The sequence below is a fragment of the Pleurodeles waltl genome, chromosome 2_2, assembly GCF_031143425.1.
Source record: "Pleurodeles waltl isolate 20211129_DDA chromosome 2_2, aPleWal1.hap1.20221129, whole genome shotgun sequence".
NCBI classification, from domain to species: domain Eukaryota; kingdom Metazoa; phylum Chordata; class Amphibia; order Caudata; family Salamandridae; genus Pleurodeles; species Pleurodeles waltl.
The window spans coordinates 705,459,180-705,471,828 of NC_090439.1; positions in this window are offsets into that span (position 1 = coordinate 705,459,180).

A 12,649-nucleotide genomic window follows, 5' to 3' on the forward strand; every position below is an offset into this window, starting at 1 on the left:
AAAACCCTACCTATCCTAAACCCTAATAATTACCTTACCAGCCAAAAACGCATACCCACCCTAAACCTAGACACCCTTTACCACCCCAAACCCCATACACACCCTAAAACCTAAACACCCCTTACCACCCCAAAACCCATACGCACCCTAAAACCTAAAATGCCCTTGCCACCCCAAAACCCATAACCACCCAAAAAAACTAAAAATGCCCTTACCACCCCAAAACCCATACCCACCCTAAAACCTAAACACCCCTTATCACCCCAAACCCCATACCCACCCTCAAACCTAAACATTCTCTTACCACCCCAAAACCCATGCCCACCCTAAAAGCTAAAAATGCCCTTACCACCCCGAAACCCATACCCACCCTAAAACCTAAACACCCCTTACCACCCCAAACCCCATACCCACCCTAAAACCTAAACATACCCTTTCCACCCCAAAACCCACGCCCACCTTACTAAAAAATCCCTTACAAACCCTAAACCCATACCCACCCTAAAACCTAAAAATGCCCTTACTACCCCAAAACCCATGCCCACCCTATAACCTAAAAATACCCTTACCACCTCAAAACCCATACCCACTCTAAAACCTAAAAATGCCCTTACCTCTCCAAAACCCATACCCACCCTAGAACCTATAAATGCCCTTACCACCCCACAACCCATGCCCACCCTACAACCTAAAAATGCCCTTACCACCCCAAAACCCATAAACACCCTAAAACCTAAACACCCCTTACTATCCCAAACCCCATACCCACCCTAAAAGCTAAAAATACCCTCACCACCCCAAAACCCATGTCCACCCTAAAACCTAAAAAAGGCCCTTACCACCCCAAAACCATACCCACCCTAACACCTAAAAATACCCTTACTATCCCAAACCCCATACCCACCCTCAAACCTAAACATTCCCTTACCACCCCAAAACCCATGCCCACCCTAAAATCAAAAAATACCCTTACAACCCCAAAACCCATACCCACCCTAAAACCTAAACACCCCTTACCACCCCAAACCCCATACCCACCCTAAAACCTAAACATACCCCTTCCATCCGAAAACCCATGCCCACCCTAAAACCTAAAAAAGCCCTCACCACCCCTAAACCCATCCTCACCCTAAAACCTAAAAATGCCCTTGCTACCCCAAAACCCATGCTCACCCTAAAACCTAAATATACCCTTACCACTCCAAAACCCATACACACCCTAAAATCTAAAAATGCCCTTACCACTCCAAAACCCATACCCACCCTAAAACCTAAAAATGCCCTTACCACCCCAAAACCCATACACACCCTAAAACCTAAACACCCCTTACTATCCCAAACCCCATACCCACCCTAAAACCTAAAAATACCCTCACCACCCAAAAACCCATGCCCACCCTAAAACCTAAAAAAGCCCTTACTACCCCAAAACCCATACCCACCCTAAAACCTAAAAATACCCTTACTACCCCGAAACCCAGCCCACCCTAAAACCTAAAAATGCCCTTACCACCCCAAAACCCATACCCACCCTAAAACCTAAAAATGCCCTTACCACCCCAAAACCCATGACCACCCAAAACCTAAAAATGCCCTTACCACCCCAAAACCCAGGCCCACCCTAAACCCATAAACTTACCACCAATAATGTTACCCACCCTAAACACCATGTATATATATATATATATATATATATATACTTACCTGTACTTACCTTTAAAACCTTTACCACACATACACCTTTACCATTCATGCCTTTACAACGAAATGGTAAAGGTATATTCGTGGTAAAGGCATGCGTGGTAAAGCCATGCGCATATGCGTTGTAAATGCATCATGGTAAATGCATTTTGTTGCAATCACCGCTATGTAAATGATTTTTCCCCCAACAAGCTGTATCACTTTTGATAACTACACTCTCTTGTGTGGGGTTTAGTATATGTGGGGTATTGTGTTTTCAGAGACCTGGGCCCTCTAGCGGTGCAAATTCCTAAGGTGCCGCCAAAGGAATTTCCACCTGCTTTCATGTACATATATATAAATTGATGTATGATATTGAGCAGTGTGTGTGTGTGTGTGTGTGTAATAAAATATTTGTCCTTTTATAAGTAAAAGTACTGACTGGACAAGGGTGTCTGTGGAATGGGGTACTAGCTCACACTACCTCCCCTGAGTACGCCTTGGACTTATCTGCCTCTCTACTCTGAGCGAGTTAGGTGTTTCAAGGGGGTGCCTGGATTTCGGTAGACAGAAGGTTGCAGGCTTATTTCTTGAGAAAGACCCACATCTTTCCCAACTAATAGCCCACTTTCTTATGGAAAACTTATCCTACGTTACAAACAGTATATGTACATACTTTTTTCAACTTTTCCTTGTCTCTATTACATATTTTTATGCAAGGATTTATTTCATAAGCAAATATTTAGATGTTGATGGCTCTTCCGCTTCTCGTGTAGCATTTTTAACTGCAATTATCTACACAAATAATTCCTCATGAGTATGCCAGTAAAATAGGGTAATAATACTGTGTCCAATGTTACTATTATTGGGTGTTTTTTCCTCCCCATTTAATCACCATTACAAGTTTGCCATTTATTCTGAGTATTACCCACTTTCCAGTTCCTTTCGTTTTCGCTCATATTTTCCTTCTGCACTCAGCAGACGCACTGGTGCAATTCCACACCTGGTAAAACTTCGGATCATACGGTGTGGAGACTCCACCGAATAGCAGTGGAATTGTCTCTCCACATAATTTGTAATGAGGTTGATAATATCCACAAGTGAAGTATTGCCAGTCGAGATGTATGTGTGTAGTTCACATTAGTGCTGCTTATGAGGTACAGCTGCACTTATCACAAGATACATATGGTGTCTTTGTGAATATCTGCTTTCTTCAAACCTACTCACAAGCCTGCCTACCTTTCTGCATCAAAATGTCTCTTTGTACATTAACCAAATGGTGATATAAGAAGACAGCTTTGGAGGTTCTAGTACTTTGTTTTTAGAACCTGAATTCACGTAGTGACAGTCTATCAGGTGCTTGTGGAGTGACTCAAAGACCCTGCTGGCATTGGCAATGCCAATATATCTGTTTTTTTATTTTTTATTTTAATGAGAGATTTTCTTCATTGGCCGGCATTTTGTTTGACTGATTGTGTGGTTTACTGAGTAAACGAATATAAAAGTGAGTTAATGAGTAGATGAATGGATGTGCACGTTTGGATGCATGGATGAGTGGGTAATTTAGTACACATGGGTGAGTTCATAGATTGATGAATGGATGAGTGAATAGTTGGACAGATAGCCAGATGGATAGGTGAGCACACGGATGATGAATGGGTACGAAGGATGAATACATGGATGATTACAATGATGTCGGTGACAGTGGCTATTCTTCTCTCCTGCATATGCTGTTCATTCATCCATGATCTCCCTATTCATTCATCCATTTAATGAGTCATACTTTTGTGATAAGTATTTGTCTCCTGTTCATGCCCTTGGACTTCTGGCACAAAATAGTGTCAATGGATGCACTAATTAAATGGGTCCATACAACGTGAGATATACACCACATCACATTCCCTAATGTCACACTTCCAGCACTATTCCTCTTCTTCCCTTTACTATGCCCTTCTAATGATACCAGTAAATAGACCATAGTTGAAACAGCTCATTATTACGTGCCCAAAGAAAAGGTACAAAAAATGTGGTTTGTGTTCTATTTATGAGTCCCATTGCACTCTGTGAAGGCCAGAACAGCAGCACTCACAACCAGAGCATGCACAGCAGATGAACCTCATTCATACTTGCACATCAACAGCCCATGCTCCGAGAGGACCTTAAGCACTTGGCAAGAGCCTGCCTTAAGCATTTGCAGATTATTTTGATTTTCTTTGTGGGCATGATCTTTCACTAATTATCCTTTTTGATCAGTTTCTGTTTCCTATTCATGCACATTCACACTTGGCATGACTCAATATCAACATCACTTCGTAAGCAGACTCGTGCAGCATGCACCATGTATCGCTGCATGTTCACTGCATCCGGATTTCTATTGGCTTTTTCTCTCCTATGCTATAGAAAACAGTTAATAGCAATACCAATGGAATATATGCATCTCATTAGCACACGTTCTGAGTAGTGATACTAATCGCCAGCCTATAGTCTTAATAGGCAACTAAAACGACTGATTAGGCCAAAATAGCAGCAAACCACATGACAGAGCACTCATAGCAGAATAAATGTACTCAGTGGTTAAACCCTAATCACCAGTGCACGATAAGAGCAGACCTTAAGCTTTGGATATGAGCATCCACTGAGCATTTGCAGTTACTTTCAATGTGTCTTTCATGAGGCATCCTTTTGTAATCAGTATTTGTCTTCTGTCACTCCTGGCAAGAATCGGTGGGAATGACTTACACAACCTGAGACACTAATCACCTTACATTCACTGAAGCAACATTTCTGTTGCTATTTCCCTTTGTTCTGCCATACCCAGGCCAGAACTTGATACAGTAATAAAGCTTATGCAGTAGAACGTTTCATTAACACATGCTCCGAGGAGAGACATCAGGCTATGCTTAAAATATGCAACCAAACAACTATGAACAGACTAGCTAGAAGAAGCCCACACAATGTAGAGCATACGAAATATGTAGAGTATAGAAAATGTCACTATGGCCCCCATTACAACCTTGGCAGTCGGTGATAAAGCGGCGGTAATACCTCAACAGGCCTGCAGTAAAAAGAATGGAATTATGACCATGGCGGAAACCACCCACACAGACCGCCACTTTAACACACCAACTGCCATGGCGACACCAGCAACAAGCACCGCGGCGGTAACCGCCAACAGCCAGGCGGAAGACAATGTTCCGCCCAAAGTAATATGACACACCTCTCCGCCACCTTTTCCAGGGCGGTACCAACGACATCAAAAGCACGGCAGAAACAGTACACAGAAGGCAAAGGACTCACCTCTGGAGACTCAAGGAAGAACCACGACGCCATGGAGCCCGAGTTGCAAATCTTCCCCATGCTGCTTTACCTCTTCATGCATTACGATCATCAACACCAGTGAAGACGTCCACGGTGAGTACTGCCGCCTAGCACACAAGGAAGGGGGGAGGAAAAAGAGAGAGACACACACACGCAACACCCGCAACACCATTCACACAAACAAATGCAATCACATCACATATCTACCCTGTACCCCTCAGGGATAATGTAAGGACAAAAGGAAATGATTAGAGTGAGTGTAATAAGATAAATAAGTAGAAAGTGTGCTTCAAAATCAAAACAGTAAATACATATATAAAAAGGAGGGACACTGCCCAGTCCTCAATGTCTGCGGGCCACAGGGCCACATGACATAGGCCAAGGCCCCACCTCACTCCTGCCACAACACAGAGAGAACACTGCCGGGGCATCAGGTCGAAAATATACAGGCACCTCAGGGGGACAGGGAATGGGGGGGCACCTCAGCCGGAAGATGGTACAGCATCACTGGTCCTGGCGGGGGCTACATGCCCTGTGCTTGATCCTGGGAAGTGCAAGGCCACAGTCTCTCAAGTGGGTGGTTTGCCCACTGCTTGGTCCTGGGGAGTGCAAGGCCACAGTCTCTCAAGTGGGTGGTTTGCCCACTGCTTGGTCCTGGGGAGTGCAAAGCCACAGTCTCTCTAGTGGATGGCTTCTCCACTGCTTGGTCCTGGGGAGTGCAAGGCCACAGTCTCTCAAGTGGGTGGTTTGCCCACTGCTTGGTCCTGGGGAGTGCAAGGCCACAGTCTCTTAAGTGGGTGGTTTGCCCGCTGCTTGGTCCTGGAGAGTGCAAAGCCACTGTCTCTCTAGTGGATGGCTTCTCCACTGCTTGGTTCTGGGGAGTGCAAGGCCACAGTCTCTTAAGTGGGTGGTTTGCCCACTCCTTGGTCCTGGGGAGTGCAAGGCCACAGTCTCTCAAGTGGGTGGTTTGCCCACTGCTTGATCCTGGGGAGTGCAAGGCCACAGTTTCCCTAGTGGGTGGTTTGCCCACTGGTTCTGGAGGGGGCCTTATGCCCAGTGTGCTTCATCCTGGCAAGGAGGGGGTGAGTGGATGGCTTCTTTCAGTGATTCTGGAGGGGGCCTTGTGCCCAGTGTGCTTCATCCTGGCAAGGAGGGGGTGAGTGGATGGCTTCTTCCACTGGTTCCTGGAGGGGGCCTTGTGCCCTGTGATGCAGCACTTGGGGAGTGCAAAGGTCACAGTCTCTCACCTGGGTCTCACACCTACAGGATTTGCAGGGTCCAGGACGCACTACAGCCCATGGAGGCAGGACTATGCACTGCCCGCCGGCGGGTGATGGCTGCTCAGTAGTGGCAGTGGTGGTGCCGGTGTCGTGGATGCCAGTGGTGGGGGGAGGCTCCAGCCCTTCCCCTGCAGCCTCGGATGGCTGCCCACTGGGGCTGCTGCTGGAGGTGCTGGTGGCAGTGTTGGTGTCGGGGCTGTCAGTGGTGGGGGGAGGCTCCAGCCGTTCCCCTGCAGCCTCGGACCGCAGCCCACTGGGGCTGCTGCTGCTGGTGGAGGTGCTGGTGGCGGTGCTGGTGTCGGTGCAGGCAGTGGTGGGGGGAGGCTCCAGCCCTTCCCCTGCAGCCTCGGATGGATGCCCACTGGGGCTGCTGCTGCTGGTGGAGGTGCTGGTGGCGGTGCTGGTGGTGGTGCAGGCAGTGGTGGGGGGAGGCTCCAGCCCTTCCCCTGCAGCCTCGGACGGCTGAACCACCATGGTTGATGGTGGGGGCTCAGAATCAGTCCCAGCACCAGGCCACCTGTCCTTCCTGCCTGCAGGTGTAGGCCCCTTGCCCTTCCCTTTCGAAGCTGGTGGTGCCTCCTTGCCCTTCCCCTTGGAAGCTTGTGGTGTCAATGCTAAGTATCCTGGGTCTGTGCATAATGCCTATGTCCTGAGGAATAGCAGCATCCCATATGTGATGGCTCAACTCCAGAGGCACCAGGTGTGGCTAATAGGTGAGCCCATGGTTCCCACTCAGTTGGTGTTGGTGTATGGTGTTGGCCATAAGGGTTAGTGTTTGGCTAACAGGTATCCCTCGATATTTGTAGGTGACTCTGGTTACCCCAACCTCTCATGGCTACTGACCCCTGTGACGAATCCCAGGACAAGGGCAGAGGAACGTTACAATGAGGCACATGGGTGAACAAGAAGAATCATAGAAAGGACATTCGGCCTCCTGAAGGCCAGGTTTCGTTGTCTCCATCTAACTGGTGGATTCCTGTACTACTCACCCAAGTAGGTCTGCCAGATAATCGTGGCATGCTGCATGTTGCATAACCTTGCCTTGGGACCCCAGGTGCCTTTTCTGCAGGAGGATGAGGCTGGAGATGAGTGTGTGGCATCAGTGGACCCCGTGGACAGTGAAGATGAGGAGGCAGATGATGAGGACAACAGAACAGCTATTATACAACAGTAGTTCCAGTGACACACAGGTAAGACACTGTAACTTCACTTTGCATTGACAGTTTTGTATTTGACATTGTACATGGCAGGCAGATTCTCACAATTCTATGGCCACTTACTGTACCATTTGGCATCTCTATTTTCAGATATCTGTGCCCCACTCTGGCACCTGGTGTGTTGACTGAAGCCAACTACAGGTCATTCCTATGTATACATTACTGTACAGTTGTATTGCAGTGTTTAAACCTTGTTAAACAAATACATAGTTAAATCATTTGACAGACTCCATACTTGTATTTATTCAAATGGTGTTTATTTAAGTGCTAATAAGTAGAGGGGTATGTGCAATGGGCTGGGGTGATGGTGGAGGAAAGTCCAGGATAGAGTCCAGTCTATTTGTGTCACAGGTGCATTGTCCAAGGGGGCATAGGAAGGGGAGCAATGGCAGTTCACGGTGGACAGGGTGACAGAGTGGGACACAAGGGTGACAATCATGAGAGTCCTATTTCCTGGCGGGGGTCTTGGCAATGTTCTCTGGCTTCTGCCTGGATCGCAGGGACCATTTGCGAGGTGGTTCTCCTTCTTCAGGGGGAGGGGTGCTGGTGGCCTGTTGTTCCTGTGGTGGGCCTCCTGTCCACTAGCGGCAGCGGAGGTGGAGGGCTGTTCATCAGTGTGGCTAGAGTCAGGGGCCCGGTGGTGTGTCACTGCCTCCCTCATGGTGTTGGGCATGTCTGCCAGCACCCCTGCAATGGAGACCAGGGTGGTGTGTATGTTCTTCAGGTCCTCCCTGATCCCCAGGTACTGTCCCTCCTGCAGCCGCTGGGTCTCCTGCAACTTGTCCAGTATCTGGCCCATCCTCTCCTAGGACTGGTGGTATGCTCCCAGGATGTTGGTGGGTGCCTCCTGGAGAGTCGGTTCCCTGGGCCTGTCCTCCCCCTGTCGCACCCCTGTTGTCTTGTGCCTCTGTCCCCTGAACCGTGTGCCCACTGCCACTGACCCCAGGTCCCTGATCATCCTGTGTTTGTCGGGTTGCCTGGGGTCCCTGTAGTGGTAGACACACTGCTGATTGACATGTCCTGGGGACAGAGGTATGGGCCCGCTGGGTGGGTGCTGTGCTGGTATTTCCTGAGGGGGAGGCTCTGTGGTGGTATGGAACTGTGCCTGGGTAACCGACTGTCCGGAGATCCCTGATGTGCCAGGTTGGTCACCAGATCCAGGTGTCCAGAGCTGCTGTCATCACTGTGGGCCTCTTCTGTGGGGGGACTGGATGTTGCTGGTAACATTGGGTGGGGGACCTGTGGGGATGTAAATGCAGTGTTATTGTTTCTGCGTATGACATATTGTGTATGGGTGTGTTGCCCGGTATGGTTGTGATTCCCCTGTCAGCTTTGCCTTGTGTGAGTAGTGAGTTTGTGGGCTAAGTGATTCTCTCTAATGTGCTAGCTTTAGTGATGGGTGTCCATGCAGGACTGTGAGTGATGTCCATGCATTGGTGGTGCATGCAGGGCTTGGTATTGGGATGGGTGGGTTGTGATGTTGGGGTGTATGTGAGGTGGTGGGGTTATGGGGGTGAGGGTAGGGGTGAGGATATGTAATGGCATGCAGGTAGGGGGGTGAAAGTAGTAAAGAGTTGACTTACCAGAGTCCAGCCCTCCTGCTACTTCTGCCAGGCCCTCAGGATGCAGTATTGTCAAGACTCGCTCCTCCCATGTTGTTATTTGTTGGGGAGGAGGTGGGGGTCCACCGCCAGCCCTCCATACAGCTATCTGGTGTCTTGCTACCACGGAACGTACCTTCCACCGTAATTCGTTCCACCTCTTCCTGATTCCCTTGTTCTGGTGTGCTGTCCCACGGCGTTGGCCTTGTCCACGATTCTCCGACATAGCTCCATCTTCCTAGCAATGGATGTCTGCTGCACCTGTGATCCGAATAGCTGTGGCTCTACCTGGATGATTTCCTCCGCCATGACCCTTAGCTCCTCCTCAGAGAACCTGGGGTGTCTTAGTGGTGCCATAGGTGTAGTGTGTGTGGTGTGTGTGAGATTGTGTGGGGTGATGTGTTGGAGTGTGTGATGTTAGGTGCATAGGTGATGGTGGTATGTGGCTCTGGTTGTGTGAGTGCTCTTGCTGTCTCTCTCTGCTGGCAATTATTTCTAGTCATAAAGGGTTGTGGGTACTGTGGGTGTGTGTTTTATAGTGGTGTGGGTGTGGTGGGTGTATGTGTGTCAGGTGTGTGTAAGTTTGAATTGTCCAATGTGGTGTTGTTTTCTATGTGTGTGTGTGTATTTTGAGTGCAGCGGTATGTACCACCAATGGTTTATCGCGGTTGAATGTCCACCATGGTGATTCGTGGGTCATAATGTTGTGGGCGTAGTTCTGTTGGCGTAACAGTGTGGGTTTTGCTACCACCAGTTTATCACTGACCTTTGGTCTGGCGGACTTGTGTGTGTAGCTGTATAGTGACGGATTGCTATGTGTGGGTCATAATATGGGTAACGGTAAACCGCCGTGGCGGTGTTATGTTGGCAGCAGTCAGCATAGTGGTAAGCGGAACTTACCGCCAATGTCATAATGAGGGCCTATATGTTTAGACGTGAAACACTAATCACCAGTGCGTGGTCAGGGAAGAGCTAAAGCAATGGACTTTACCGGCCACTAAGTGTTTCCGGAAAATTTATAATATGTGGACATGCTCTTTCACTAGACACCCTTTGACGATGAGTGTCCGTCTCCGGATTATGCTCATTCACTCCTAACATGAATCAGAGGCAATAAAAGCATTCCGTAGGAGGTCTCAAACAAGTTGAGACACTAATCACTATATGTTCACTGTAATCAATGTCTGTGTTATGTTTATGTCCATTCATTCCTAGCATGAATCAATGAAGATTAAAGTACTCCGCGGGGTCCTCATACAACTTATCGACCAATTAACTGTCTGGATGTTGGTGAAGAGGATACACGTTTGGTTTGAAAAGAGGCACTACATGCTCTGAGATGGCCTGAGGACTTGAGCAGCCCCTCAGTATTTCCAGACTTTTTATCTGTTTTGTGGACATGCTCATTTATGATTTTTTTTGTGATCACTCTTTCTCATGTAAATGACCATTCACTCCTGGGAAGCATCAATGGCAATGAAAGCACTCCATTAGCGGACTCATACACCTGGAGACACAAATGTTGATCATTCACTCATGTCAGAAATCAGTATTTTAGGTTAGACTGTTATGCCAAAGACGGAAGTAAATACACCACCAGAGCATATACAATAGAAACATCGCTTTCAGAGAAGCTCGCGATTTATACTGAATAGGCCTACCCACAGAAGTGAGGTACCATTTTTATCGAGAGACTTAGGGGAACGCTGGGTGGAAGGGAATTTGTGGCTCCTCTCAGATTCCAGAACTTTCTGTCACAGAAATGTGAGGAACATGTGTTTTTTTAGCCACATTTTGAGGTTTGCAAAGGATTCTGGGTAACAGAACCTGGTCCGAGCCCCACAAGTCACCCCATCTTGGATTCCCCTAGGTCTCTAGTTTTCAAAAATGCACAGGGTTGGTAGGTTTCCCTAGGCGCCGGCTGAGCTACAGGCCAAAATCCACAGGTAGGCACTGTTTTCTTTAAAAAAATTGGATGTGTCCACGTTGCGCTTTGGGGCGTTTCCTGTCGCGGGCGCTAGGCCTACCCACACAAGTGAGGTATCATTTTTATCGGGAGACTTGGGGGAACGCTGGGTGGAAGGAAAATTGTGGCTCCTCTCAGATTCCAGAACTCTCTGCCACAGAAATGTGAGGAACATGTGTTTTTTTAGCCAAATTTTGAGGTTTGCAAAGGATTCTGGGTAACAGAACCTGGTCCGAGCCCCGCAAGTCACCCCTCCTTGGATTCCCCTAGGTCTCTAGTTTTCAGAAATGCACAGGTTTGGTAGGTTTCACTAGGTGCCGGCTGAGCTAGAGGCCGAAATCTACAGGTAGGCACTTCGCAAAAAACACCTGTTTTCTTCCAAAAATTTGGATGTGTCCACGTTGTGCTTTGAGGCGTTTCCTGTCGCGGGCGCTAGGCCTACCCACACAAGTGAGGTATAATTTTTATCGGGAGACTTGGGGGAACGCTGGGTGGAAGGAAATTTGTGGCTCCTCTCAGATTCCAGAACTTTCTGCCACAGAAATGTGAGGAACATGTGTTTTTTTAGCCAAATTTTGAGGTTTGCAAAGGATTCTGGGTAACAGAACCTGGTCCGAGATCCGCAAGTCACCCCATCTTGGATTCCCCTAGGTCTCTAGTTTTCAGAAATGCACAGCTTTGGTAGGTTTCCCTAGGTGCCGGCTGAGCTAGAGGCCAAAATCTAAAGGTAGGCACTTCGCAAAAAACACCTCTGTTTTCTTCCAAAAATTTGGATGTGTCCACGTTGCGCTTTGGGGCGTTTCCTGTCGCGGGCGCTAGGCCTACCCGCACAAGTGAGGTATCATTTTTATCGGGAGACTTGGGGGAACGCTGGGTGGAAGGAAATTTGTGGCTCCTCTCAGATTCCAGAACTTTCTGCCACAGAAATGTCAGGAACATGTGTTTTTTTAGCCAAATTTTGAGGTTTGCAAAGGATTCTGGGTAACAGAACCTGGTCCGAGCCCCGCAAGTCACCCCTCCTTGGATTCCCCTAGGTCTCTAGTTTTCAGAAATGCACAGCTTTGGTAGGTTTCCCTAGGTGCCGGCTGAGCTAGAGGCCAAAATCTACAGCTAGGCACTTCGCAAAAAACACCTCTGTTTTCTTTAAAAAAATTGGATGTGTCCACGTTGCGCTTTGGGGCGTTTCCCCGTCGCGGGCGCTAGCCTACCCACACAAGTGAGGTATCATTTTTATCGGGAGACTTGGGGGAACATAGATTAGCAAAACAAGTGTTATTGCCCCTTGTCTTTCTCTACATTTTTTCCTTCCAAATATAGCAGAGTGTGTAAAAAAGACATCTATTTGAGAAATGCCCTGTAATTCACATGCTAGTATGGTCACCCCGGAATTCAGAGATATGCAAATAACCACTGCTCCTCAACACCTTATCTTGTGCCCTTTTTGGAAATACAAAGGTTTTCTTGATAGCAATTTTTTACTCTTTATATTTCAGCAAATGAATTGCTGGATACCCGGTATAGAATGAAAACGCATTGCAGGGTGCAGCTCATTTATTGGCTCTGGGTTCCTTGGGTTCTTGATGAACC